The following is a 13,859-nucleotide window of genomic DNA, read 5'->3' as shown; positions in this document are numbered from 1 at the left end:
GCGGGATAGCAAATATCGAAGATAGATGAAGGTGGCACGATGGCGATAGCAGACCACATCGATGACAGTGGTCTCCAAGTTGATGAAGATGGCACGAGGGACGTGCCTTCTAGCACCGGTCTCGGATAAGATGGTGTTGAAGGTGGGTTTTGGGTATTTTCTTATTTGAGCATCTAGGTTGTTAAAAAGGAAATGATTTGAGCTCGACAACAAGGGAAGATAACTTGAACGACATTGTTTCCTTCTATGGACCCGGTCCGAACCAGCTTATTTCAAACGAGCCGGTTCAGACCGGTTCCAAGTTCAGAAATTCCATTACCCAGCATGTGCCCATCCTTAACTACGCTAGGGTAACACGAGGATCACTAGCCACAGTTAGGTATTTAAATTATCACAAACAAATACCGTCCTCACAATTGATATGAGTTGAACTTGCAAAGTTTTAAGTGGTGAAGAAATTAAGTTTCCACCATAAAATCAATTGGCAATATGAGGAGTAGCCAAACTCCTTATAAGAACATGTGTTAAGCCTCGGGGGGGGGGGGGGGGGGGGGGGGTGGTGGTGGTGGGGGCGAGCGCCATTTATTTCACATTAATCGCAAAAGATGCTTAGCAAAAATGAAAAAAAAAAATTTCTTTTTTGCTAAACGGCCTTTTCTCGAGTCGACATTTTGTGGGATTTACTCACAAAATGCCTTCTCACGTGTGTTCGCCATTTAAGCCTAACATGTGGACAACATAAACTCGGTAACATGAAACATGTGTAGTGTTGAGCTTCACTTGGGTCAACCTGCTTTGATATGATGAACGAAGTTAAGGTTCCACCATATAACTAATTATAAATATTAGGAGTAGCCTAATTTCTTATAAGTACATGTAAGATCCCTTTTTTTTTTCAACATGAGATTCACTTTCAAGGGAGATAAATAGCAATAGCCTAGAGACTAGTTGGAGTTATGAATATATACAATTGAAGCCATTTATTGGGAAATACCTAGAAATAAGATAGTTTCTTAATCTTGGGACAGAAATAGGACATTTCAAATACGCACACGCTATGCACAAAAAATCGGACATAAATAGGATTTTCCTACATCGTGAAATGACTTAATTGCCCTTGTATATAAATGGGTTATTTGCTCCCATTATCTTATTTCTCTCTCTCTCTGCTCTCTCTCTCTCTCCCTCCTCTCTCTTCTCTCACTTTCTCCCTCACGTACTCTCTCCTTTTCACTGTGCACACACGGTGCACTGTCATCCCGACCAACACCGTCCAAATCGAAGCCACCACCAATTTCATCTCGTCTTCATAAGTCCAAAACACCTAGCCTTGTCACGAATCTCATCCTCAATCGTTGGGATCAAAACTCAAGCACGCCACGAGTTTTCTGGCCATTTTCCGACAACACGGCAAACAACCGAGGCTCGAGACCACCACCACTAGACTCACATCGAGGGTGGGAACAAAGCCCAGTCATTAAATATTGGTGTTTTGTTTGATGAATTTTTCAGGATTTGCCCACTGTATGTACACAACATGCACATGATATGCTCATATATATGAGCCAACCCAAAAATCCAGATGAATTAATACTTAGAAGTTAAATTAGGGTTTGTGTTTCATATTGAGGCCTATGGATTGTGGAATAAATTTCAAGTTTTGACGTGCTATAAAACTGGGATGGAATAATTTCTAGTTCAAGTGTCAAATTGCAGAAATTTGTTAAAATTTTTCCGTAATGTGCATGGTGACATCTTAAAATGAGAAGCAGAAATGTTCACTAGTCATGATGCACGTATGTTGTGCCGCAAAATTTAGCAAGTACGACCACAACCTAGTTGGCCTTGGCCAAAAAAAAATTAAGAAAAAGCTTAGAGAATGTTAAGGATCATGTGTGTCCATGAAATAACAACGAGTATCATGTTTTCCACGTGCACGGTTAAGCGGTGATTGCTATACGTAACAAGACTTTTCAAACTGCCACTATAACCTTATTTATATACATAACAATTATGTTTTAATTGTATCCATTATACCAATAGGTTGCCGTTAAAGTTTCTTATTAATGCGAAAAGCAGCTCGTTGCTCAATCTCCAATTCTGTGCATATAATGTGCCTGTAATGTACATATGATGTGCATGAGGTGTGCATATAGTGTATATGGTGGTGACGTCGTAGATGATGACGTCATTTTTCTAATTTCGAAAAGAGAGCTATGAGCTCTGGGTTTTTGGAGTTGGACTATTATTATGAAGTTTGCCATGCACACCATATGCGCATTACAGAAAAAATTTCACAAATTTCTGCAATTGGGCACTTGAACCAGAAATTGTTCCATCCCAGTTTTGTAGCACATCAAAACTTGAAATTTATTCCACAACCCGTAGGCCCTAACATGAAACACAAACCCTAATTTAACTTCTAAGTATTAATTCATTTGGGTTTTTGGGTTGGCTCAGATCTGTGAGCATATCATGTGCATGTCGTGTATATATAGTGGGCAAATCCTGAAATATTTATCCAACAAAACACCAACATTTAATGAATGTGCTTTGTTCCCACCCTCAATGCGAGTCCAGTGGTGGTGGTCTCAAGCCTCGGTTATCTGCTGTGTTGCCGAAAAATGGCCAGAAAACTCACGGCTTGCTTGAGTTTCAATCCCAATGATCGGGGATGAGATTCGTGACAAGGCTAGGTGTTTTGAACTCGTGAGGATGAGATGAAATTGGTGGTGGCTTCGATTTGGACGATGTTGATCGGGATGACAGTGCACCATGTGTGCACAATGAGAAAGGGAAAGAGAGTGCGTGAGGAAGAAAGTGAGAGAAGAGAAAGAGGAAGAGAGAGTAGGGAGAGAAATCAGAAAATGGGAGCAAATAACCCATTTATATGTTTAGTAATTTTGGTTTTATGCATGCTGTGCATGGCTTATGCATGGCCCGTTTGTCTTATTTTTATCCCAAGATTAAGAAATTGTCTCATTTTGAGGTATTTCCCTATATTCTATTTTAGGTGTAGGTGAGGGATTTAATTGGCAGGTTAGCTTGAATAACCTTTAATTAGATTTAACGTCCAACTAGGCGCCCTCCATTTCTTCCCCAAAATAAGCACAGCTGATGTGGCATCTTTGTGGCACTAATGGGTTTGCCACAAGAATGGTAACACTAATTTTAATAAACCGACATTTAAAAATATGTAACACATACGCATCCACATACCCTTCTGGTGGTTAGAAATATGTGGTGTGGCCACCACTATTCCCTCTATGTATCTGTGTTCATCTTTGAACAAAAAGGATAATGCCAGTTTAATCATTCATGGGTTCTTATGATAATACCAAAAAAAGTCAGCCTTGAAACACACAAACATATTAGTGTGAATGTTCTCCTATAAATACTCACATAATCTAGAGTCTCTTACTTCACCAACCAATCCTCAAGAATTAAGTTGGCATATAGCTTCTTTCGAACTCCCAGGCCCAGGCATGTCTTCGATTGGCGCTAGCTATGCAGGGGTTTATGTGATGCAGAAGCAACAGAAGGAGAAAATGAAGAAGAAGAAGAATAAGCAGCAAGAGGAACTTGTTGAAGAGACCAGTAAAGTCTCTGCAGTACATGGTCATGGTAGGAATAATAACAAGATCCATCCTGGAAATTTTCATGTCCCCAACACTACTAGCACTGCAAGTCCAGTGGAAGAAGGCCATAACAACTCCTGAGCATACATATGTGACTGTGTGGGATCGATGGGAGTTTTTAGATTTGTATAAATCATTATGCATGCTTGTTGCTTGCTTAATTTTCCGAGTGTTCTCGTGTAACTTCTATTTTCTAAGTTTCCAAGTTAATTAGATTCTTCCATTTCACCTTGATCATGTGTGTATATTGAACAAAAAAATAAGTTAAGACTCTTATGATTTTATCATCAATTCCTATTTAAATGAGAGAAATAAATATGAAATTTGAAAAAAAGTCACAATATATAATTAGTATGTGCTAATTCTCTTATTTGAATTCATAAACATTTAGAATTCCAAGGTGAACAAACAATTGAAATTTCAAACTTCTATTCCGTGTAAGTAATTGTCATTCCTAAATTTCTATGAGTAAGATTTAAAAAATAAAAAAGTGAAACAGCCATTTATTCCCACATCATCACTACCACTCAATATGACGGCCACATTTCCAAGGACATCACCGCGAATCCCACAACTATAGTCATTGCCACCAACCTCACCACCAACATCTCCACCATCATCACCTCTGCTGTCACGATATCACAACCACCACCACCATACAGCCACCACACATTTTCATGATCATCACTACCACTCCCAACACCATTGGCGCCACCACAACCCACCACCCCCATCACCCACCATCATAATCGACGTTACCACCATGTGAACACCACCACCTATGATATCACATCTCTATGACCATCACCGCTACTCCTATCACTATTGGCCTGCCCACCACAAAGAACCAACACCAGCATTACCCACAATCGTCACTGATGATGCCAACACCAGCACATTTGCTAACTACTCTCTCATTTATGTATTAATTATAAAAGGCAATATTGTAAATATATCATCAAAAGATATTTCTTAGTTGTTAAGAAATCTATTAGTTTGTTTCTCTTAGTGGTTACAAACTGCTTGTTTATATATACCTAAGTTGTAATATTATTCGGTGCGAAATGAAATCATTTTTACCAAACATGGTATCACTCGCCTTTTCTGTCTAACGACTCCCACTTCTTTGATCCCAAAATTCCCGCTTCTTTCTGCGCTCTTCTTCTCTATTTTCTTGATCGATTCTTCAATCGTGTTCAAGATCTTTGATCGTGCTCTCGATCGATTCTTCTCTTCTTCTCTGTCTTCATTGTCAATCTGTCAATGGCGTCTTCTTTGATGGAATCGGCCTCTCCAGTTCATCCCCTTCCTCCAACTGCCTCTCCAAACCCTAATTCTTCAAATTCTACCTCAATCACGATCCAAAACATCGGATCCATGGTGTCAATCAAGCTCACCACCACCAATTACTTGACCTGGAGTGCTCTCTTTGCCCTGATCTTTCGCCGCTACAAGCTTGCTGGTCACACTGATGGATCTATGCCGGCACCGCCTCACTTTCTTCTTGACTCTTCGAGCAATTGCACTTTCAATCCTGATTCTGTTTCTTGGTATGAAAATGATCAAAATATTCTCATCTGGCTCAACTCCATGCTATCTGAATCCCTCATTACATACATTATTGGTGTGAATTCGGCTCGCGATCATTAAGCAAAATTGGAATCAAGACTTGCCATGGCCTCTCAGTCTCACATTCATGAGCTTCGCTCTCTACTTCGTAATCTTACCAAAGGAGATTCAACTGCTGCTCAATATCTTCAGCAAATTGAGGCAATTGTTGATGCTTTAACCAATGATGGCTCTCCAGTTGAAGATTCTGGTCTGATCTCTATCACTCTCCATGGTCTTCCCCCAGAGTATGACTCGTTTATTGATGCCATTCAATTCCAACTCGAATTTTCAACAATTGATGAACTACATGGCTTGCTCCTTAGCAAAGAGATTTTGTCACGCTCCGGGCCTGAAAATATTTATTTTCGAGCCCGGGACGTGACAAAATGGTATCAGAGCAAATGATCCTACTCTACGAGATGCACTATTCATGAGTCTTGTTGGTGTGCATTATGATATGTTTTGTGGTTGCATTAATTCATATTCTTAGGAATAAAGTGGCATTCATGTTTTATATGTGAAATACGTATATAAATTGTATTATGATTGTGGTGCAATTTCCTTGGTAAATATGAAAGTTTCGTTAATGGGAATTGTGATTTGCATTTATATTGCATTATTTCATAAGTTCTATGAGTATGACGGAAATTATGTGGAATGCATATATTGTGACTTATGATGCTTTGAATTGAATTGAATGGGAGTAGGAAAATTTTAAAATATCGTATTCATGTTATAGCTTCGAAGATGAGCATTTGATTAAAGTTTTGGATTGATCTTGAATTGAATCGATATTAGGCTATGCATTATGAAAATGTTGAATGTTAAGGTGATTGTGAGGTGGTGATAAGTAAATGGAGAATTTGTATTATACCTGGCAATTGAGAAATTGAATTAGGCAAAAAGGCCCATGGATATAAGGATGGATATGTGAAATGGGCAAAAAGGCATGTGGATATAAGGGTGGATATGTGAGATTGGGCGAAAAAGGCCTATGAATGTGAAATGGGGCGAAAAAGGCCTGTGGATATAAAGGTGGATATGTGAGATTGGGCGAAAAAGGCCCGTGAATGTGAAATGGGGCAAAAAAGGCCCGTGAATGTGAACTTGGGCGATAAAGGCCTGTGAATGTGAAATTGGGCAAAAAAGGCCCGTAGATGTGGAAAAAAAAAATAATAAAAAAAAAAAGAAAGAAGAAGAAGAAAAGAAAAAGGAAGTGTGATGTGTATTGGCCAGGTATATTACAATCTTTTCCAACCTACTAGTCACTGATTGAAATAAAAGAAAATGATGGTGAAATCATTGTTCTGTCAATGATAAGTGTAGGTAGAAATTTTAAAATGTTATGGGCAACGATAAATGTGGTTGGAAATGTTAGTATTTGTGGAAGATATGGTGATTTGTTGAAGGGGAATGAAATTATAAACTGTGATTATGGTTTGCCATTATAATGAGAATGGTGGGTGGATATGAATGAAATTTGAGTTCATTTAATATAAGAGGAATTATGGCATGAAATTATGATATTTTGTTATCCACGATAGTCATGGCTTGGAATTTGACTTTAGACTTGTAAATGTAAGAGGAAATTATTGGACCACTATTAGTTAAAAGAGATTCATTGATGCTCTATTTTCTACACAATTGGTTGCCTCTTGACATGCCAAAATACGTATGTGTTATTGTGACAAATTTGGGGGTGTTGTGTGGGTTCATGACAACATGTTTATATACTTCTTTTTATTTTCTTACCAAAATAATGACTATGGTTTTGGTTGGAATTTTTGCTAATGTCAATTTTAGTGGTTTGGTTTGACATTGCGATGTTTACATAGCTACTGACGATTACAACTAGAATTGATGGAGAAGTTTGTAAATTTAATTTTGATTGGTTTGGTTACTACCGTTATAAATTGTCATTGTTGAATTGGTTATTGTGAACCAAGTTGAGGACGAGCACTTATTCTCGTGGCTATGTGATAAATAAGGTTTAGTTTTGTTGGCCAATAGAGTGTTACATATTTCAATTTTCTCTTTTAATTGATGAAATGTGAATGACATTCTGAATGAGTGAGTCACTCATTTATTATATTTGTGGTTGCACTTTGAAGTAAATTAACAAGAAAAGCGATTGAAAGGAAGATTTAAAAGGCTTTAAATTTTTACCATGGGCAATTTAGTTAATTACGAAAATGAAAGGAATCATAGAATGAGAATTTATGTTAGTGGTGTTGCGAATTTGGCTTTAATCTTCTTTCCATTAATCAGTGAGTGTGATTGGAAATTTCCAATGAATTTGGTTGAAATTTTTGATATTTGGTTTGTCAATTATAAAGCTTTGGCTTGAAATTTCGAGATTCTACTAGGTTACTAATGGATAACTTCGAATTTTGATATTAAATTGGCTGAAAATACTTATGGCTGGAAATTTATAATATGTATGCTGCCAATATTGAGTATTTTTTTTTTATGTTGGTATCGTCAGTGATGGTGGTTAAAAATTTAGAAGAAGAATTGTGTTAACGGCTGTGTATAGTCAATGGAGGCCATGAGAAATTTTGGCTTAATGTGGATATTTATTTTGCCAATGGGCATGGTTAGAATTTTTTTATACTTATTTTGCCAATGAATGTGGCTGAGAATTTGAGAGTGTGAGTGAGAATCATGGTTATTATTCATTAAATGCTTATTTTGGAGCTCAAATGAAGTCGTAAGATTGAGATTATGATATCTTTCACCATTAAAGGAATGGTGGAAACAATTATAATTCTTTGTCACTCTTCGATGGTTGAAATCTCGGGGACGAGATTTATTTTAACGGGGGGTGATTGTAATACCCTGAAAATTTAAATATATGAATTTTATATTCATAATTGTGAATATGTGAAGAAAATCGAAATTAAATCGATGTACGGTTCCAAAGATAGAATTGGGAAAATCGTAAAGTTTTGTTACGGGAATTATTATAATGTACGTATTCGTGGTATTGAGAGTTTATATTATTTTTCAGGAATTTATATTAATTTATTTGAGTTCAGTTTAAATTAAACTGCTTACGAGGTTTAAAGTTTGGAAATTAACTATTTAAAATCCGTAGACCTTTTTAGGTCACAATTTATATTTTGAATAGGGCTTGAATTGAGGAACGTGTAGGCACAAACTGCTCGTGAAACGGAGTTATTAACGTATAAAATCAGGGCTATTTTGGTAATTTTATTTCCATTTAGAAGGCTCCAGAAATCTAGAGCCATGAATTGTGCCACGTGTGTGGCTATGATTGAAGAAAAAAAAAATGATGGATGGTTGTGATTAAAAGAAAAGAATAGAAAGGAGGAAAATGAGGAAGGAGGGGGGTGACCAATGGGGAGAGAGAACGAGGAGGAGAAAGGAGAGAAAAAAGAACGGAGGATGGGGACTTGGGTCTTGGTGACCCCACCCAATCGGCGCCATACATATTTCCGACGGGTTTTCACCCATTTTTCCGGTGAATTACATCAAACAACCACTTGGAAATCCCTCCACGACCTTCCATCTTCCTATTATATCCCAAAAATATAGGGATTTGGACTTTAAATCGAGAGAAACCGCACGGTGGGGTGCAGCGAGTGTGGGTTCAAATCAACTAAATCTGAAGCCAGCTACATCGATCTCCACCACCATTAGACTCCCCATAAGGTCTAGAACAAAGCCCAAACAATGGTAGGGGCGGTGGAGCACTGGAGGTGACGTTTTGGGGCCACCCTTTTATAGGGTTTCCGGAGCATTCGAGGCAAATTGGAGCCTTTCCAGGCCAAATTGAACTTGGTCACAAGTATAAAATTTTCTCTACTCTTTGAGATCTTCATTTCTATAATTTTTGACAATTTTTAGAAACAGTTGAATTTTCAGGTGAGCCGAGGCAACGGGTGCGGCGGCACACGACTAGGGAACTGACATTGTGTTTTTATGCAAATTTCGTTATTCTAATTATGCTTTTGAAACCTAATTGATGTGGTTTGAATATTAATATAATTGTGGTATATGTTGGATTAAATGAATATATTTGGATTTAGTTTGAATTTTTGGAAATGTGAACTACGAATGGCTTGATCCCTGTTTAGGGTACGTAGGTAGTCTAACGAGACGTTAGATGCAGCCATACAATAAGTGAGATTAAATAAACGAAACAAAGCTTTGATTGAGAAATTGGACTAAATAAGGAGTTTGGAATTTTATTATAAAAGGAAATCTTATGTTTTGCATATATAAATTGAAATTGGGCCTATCATTGGAACTATTTCCCGAAAATAAATATTTTCGGGCCCAGGGCGTGACAGATTCAGCTAGCCAATCGCAAGAAAAACATCTCTAAAACATCATCTTTTCAGGCTCTCAACACTTATGCGGGTATTCTTCCACTCTCTGCACCAAACCCTAACTCTCAGGTGTTTGTGGCTTAGACTCCTTCTACCTTCAACAATCAAAGTCGTGGAATGGATCATCCTAACAATCGAGGCCACTTCAATCGTGGTAATCACAAATCCTTTCAAAATTAGAGATCCACAAACTATAATCACCCACACACCAATAATTACCGCTATAATCGTGGAGGTCGAAATAATTTTTCTTCTTACAACAAGAAAAAAACCCTGCTAGATTTGTCATCAGTTTGATCATGATGCCTGTGATTGCCTGCATCGCATGAATCTGGCTTATGGTGGAAAATCTTCTCATGCAGCAAAGATTGGGTCACCCATCAGCCAAGATTCTAAATAAATTTGACTCTCAATCTTGTATTTATGTTTTAGCTAATACAAATAAGTCTTTATGTTCCGATTGTGCATTAGGAAAAAGTTCTAGGCTTGCTTTTGTATCTACATCTTGTACAACTAGCTAGCCTCTTGTGCATTAGGCAAAAGTTCTAGGCTTCCTTTTGTATCTACATCTTGTACAACTAGCAGTCCTCTTGAACTCATCCACACAGATGTTTGGGGGCCATCAACTATAGCTTCTTCTCAAGGCTTTTTGTGTGGATGATTATACTCAATATTGCTGGTTCTATCCTTTAAAATGTAAATCTGATGTGCTATCAACTTTTATACAATCCAAGTCTCTGGTTGAAAACTCTTTGTGTACCAAGATCATTACTTTGAGGTCTGATTATGGTGGAGTATACTTGAGTACTCAGTTTTCTAACTTCTTGGTTACACATGGCATTCAGCATCAACTCACTTGTCCATACATACCTGAACAAAATGGGTGTGCAGAGCGCAAGCATCGTCACTTAGTTGAAACTACTCGCACTCTTTTGATAGCTTCCAAAGTACCACACATAGATTGGGTTAAGGCATTCAACACAGCAATCTATCTTGTTAATAGATTGCCCACTACATCCAGACAATCTCCTTGGGAATCTCTGTATCATCAAGCACTAAACTATGAAGTTTTAAAGGTCTTTGGTTGTGCCTGTTTCCCATGGCTCAAGCCCTATACTTCCTCAAAACTGGATCCTAAAAGTAAGACATGTGTGTTTCTCGGCTACAACCTCAATCACAAAGCCTACAAGTGTCTTGATCTTACAACCAACAGAATGTACATTTCAAGACATGTTATTTTCAATTAATACAGTTTTTCATTCAACCATATGTCCACTTTCCCAACCTCAACTCCACCTTTACATACTCGGTCTGGATCAACTAAACCATCTACCCTTACTTTCACATTTCCTTTCTCTACTACAACTACTCATACCACCTCATCAACTCTATCCCCCTCTATTCCTCCTACTCCCATCTCAAGTTCTCTAGTGGCAGTTTCAGATCCCATTCACATCAACTCTATTCAAACCATCAACACTCATCCAATGCAAACTAGGTACAAATCTGGCATTTTCAAACCTAAAGCTCTCACTGCCACTAAACACCATCTACCATTTTATCTCTCTGTGGACTATATACCCAATACCTACCTTCAAACCTCAAAGTATGCTCATTGACGCCAAGCAATGCAAGAAGAAGTCAATGCTCTTATCCATACTGGTACATGGTCTCTGGTTCCTAAGTCTTCATCACAGAATATTGTGGGCTGCAAATGAGTTTTTAGAATCAAGAGAAAACCTGATGGCACTATAGACAGATACAAAGCCCAACTAGTTGCCAAGGGGTTCAATCAACAAAAGGGTTTAGATTACACTAAAACCTTCATGTAGCCAAACCAGTTACCATAAGGCTACTTCTCACTCTTGCAACTCAATTTGATTGGTTTTTGAACCGACTTGATGTTAGCAATACCTTTTTACGTGGCACACTCAATGAATCATTCTTCATGCAACAACCCCCTGGATTTGAAGATTCAACCAAGCCATCTCATGTCTGTCACTTGCATAGATCTTTATATGGTCTAAAACAAGCTCCAAGAGCTTAGTATGAGAAGCTTCATGGTGCTCTTCACTCTCTTGGTATTGTTGGCTCTACAAGTGACCATTCCTTGTTTATCAAAAAGGTTCCACATATGATTTTCATCCTCATCTATGTTGATAATATTTTGGTCACCGGTCCTAATTCTGCAGCATGTCGACAAGTAATTGAACAACTCAACTCCATGTTTCCAATCAAGGACCTTGGACCTCTCCACTACTTTCTTGGTCTTGAAGTTAAAAGATCCTCCTCAGGTATCTTTCTATCACAGACCAAATACATCTTGGATCTGTTGTCCAAGGCCAATATGACTGGAGCTAAACCATGTAGTACCCCACTCAACACCTCCTAACTTGATCATACCTCTCCCTCATGTGAAAATGATTCTGAGTATTGTTCATTAGTTGGTGCTCTCCAATATCTCACTTGGACACGACCAAATCTCAGTTTTGCAGTTAATCTTGTCTACCAATACATGCAAAATCCCAAACTCTCACACTTTCAAGCAGTTAAAAGAATTTCTCAGATACCTTAAGGGTTCACTTAATCTTGGTTTGTGGTTCTCCAAATGTTCCACTACTCCCACCATCACAGCGTTCTCAGACGCTGATTAGGCTGGTTGAGCCCTTGACAGAAGATTCACTGGAGGTTATTATGTTTATTTGGGCAACTCATTGATTAGTTGGAGTGCTAAGAAGCAACCAAATGTTGCTCAATCTTCCACAGAGATAGAATACAGATCTCTAGCCAACATTGCCTCTAAAATTACTTGGATATGTTAGTTATTGGTGGATATCGATTATTGCTTGCCTAGTTCTCCCCAACTTTGGTGTGACAACATTTCTACCATATCTCTAGCCAAAAATCCTATTTTTCATGCTCGGACAAAGCATGTAGAAATAGACTATCATTACATTCGGAAAAAAGTATTGGCTAAACAGATTTCTATGCATTTTGTTTGTACTCAAGATCAGGTGGCTGATATCTGCACAAAGTCTCTACCTAAGTCCATATTCATCTTTCTTTGTGACAAACTTCAACTTCGATTCCTCAATTTAGTTTGAGGGGGGATATAAAGGGTAATCTTGTAAATATATCATCAAAAGATATTTCTTAGTTGTTAAGAAATCTGTTAGTTTGTTTCTCTTAGTGGTTACAAACTGCTTGTGTATATATACCTAAGTTCTAATATTATTCGGTGTGAAATGAAATCATTTTTACCAAACATTAATAACTTGAGATATGCATTAAATTTCATTGTAGTTTTAGAATAGCCAAACAAAAAAACTCACAAATTATAGAAATCAAATTTCATCAGTTGAGAATTCTTTAATTAATGTTAAATTTTGTAATGCAAATGCATGCAGAGTTGCGTCTCTAAAAAGAATACTGAAGAATTGTCAGATGATTGGAATTTAAAATGACGAAATGATGTGATTAAATATTAGAGACTGAACAGTACTCAAACAATTTTGATCAACTGGAATATATATATATATATATATATATATATATATATATATATGAGGATGTGGGATGTAATTGAGAACATGTTGTCCGAGTCCACACAATTACAGTTAATGTTCTTCTAAAACTAAGGCCTTATTTTGCATAGAGAATTGAATCAAAATTGATACTTTTTCAATTCAAGGTATTTTGAAGTTAAAGGAGAATGATTTTGCATTTTAAGGTGATTAGAAGAAGATTAGACATGAATAAAACTTCTTTCTTCGAATCCTTCCATTTTGTGAAGGATTGGAACAAATAACTTTTCTTTAGTTAATTCATTTTCTACCTCTAAGTTGGTCAAAAAATTTCATTTTGTCTTTCAACAGACCTTGAAATAGTTGTTTATCTATTCAAATTCAATTCTCTCATTAAATGAGGCCTAAAGGAATACAGGATATTGAAGTATAAAACTTTTAAAAACCGTTCTCTAGAATCATAAAGAAAAACGATAACGGTTTTATGAAAATATTAAAAACTCATACAAATATTAAAGAGGAAATTCAAAATAACATCAAAAGATGTTCTCAATCGAAATAAACGTTAATCCCAGCATCACACTGCGTGACTCGTAGTGTTCAATCACACTGAAAATTTTACCTTAAGATGTCGTGGTAATTTGCAGCTAAAGTAACCCCATTTTGACTGCCAAGTAGGCAGGGAGGGACCCTCCATTTCTTCCCACAATAAGCATAGCTGATGTGGAATT

The sequence above is a fragment of the Pyrus communis genome, chromosome 1 (genome assembly GCF_963583255.1).
Source record: "Pyrus communis chromosome 1, drPyrComm1.1, whole genome shotgun sequence".
Taxonomy (NCBI): Eukaryota; Viridiplantae; Streptophyta; class Magnoliopsida; order Rosales; family Rosaceae; genus Pyrus; species Pyrus communis.
Note: the sequence above shows the minus strand (reverse complement) of the source record.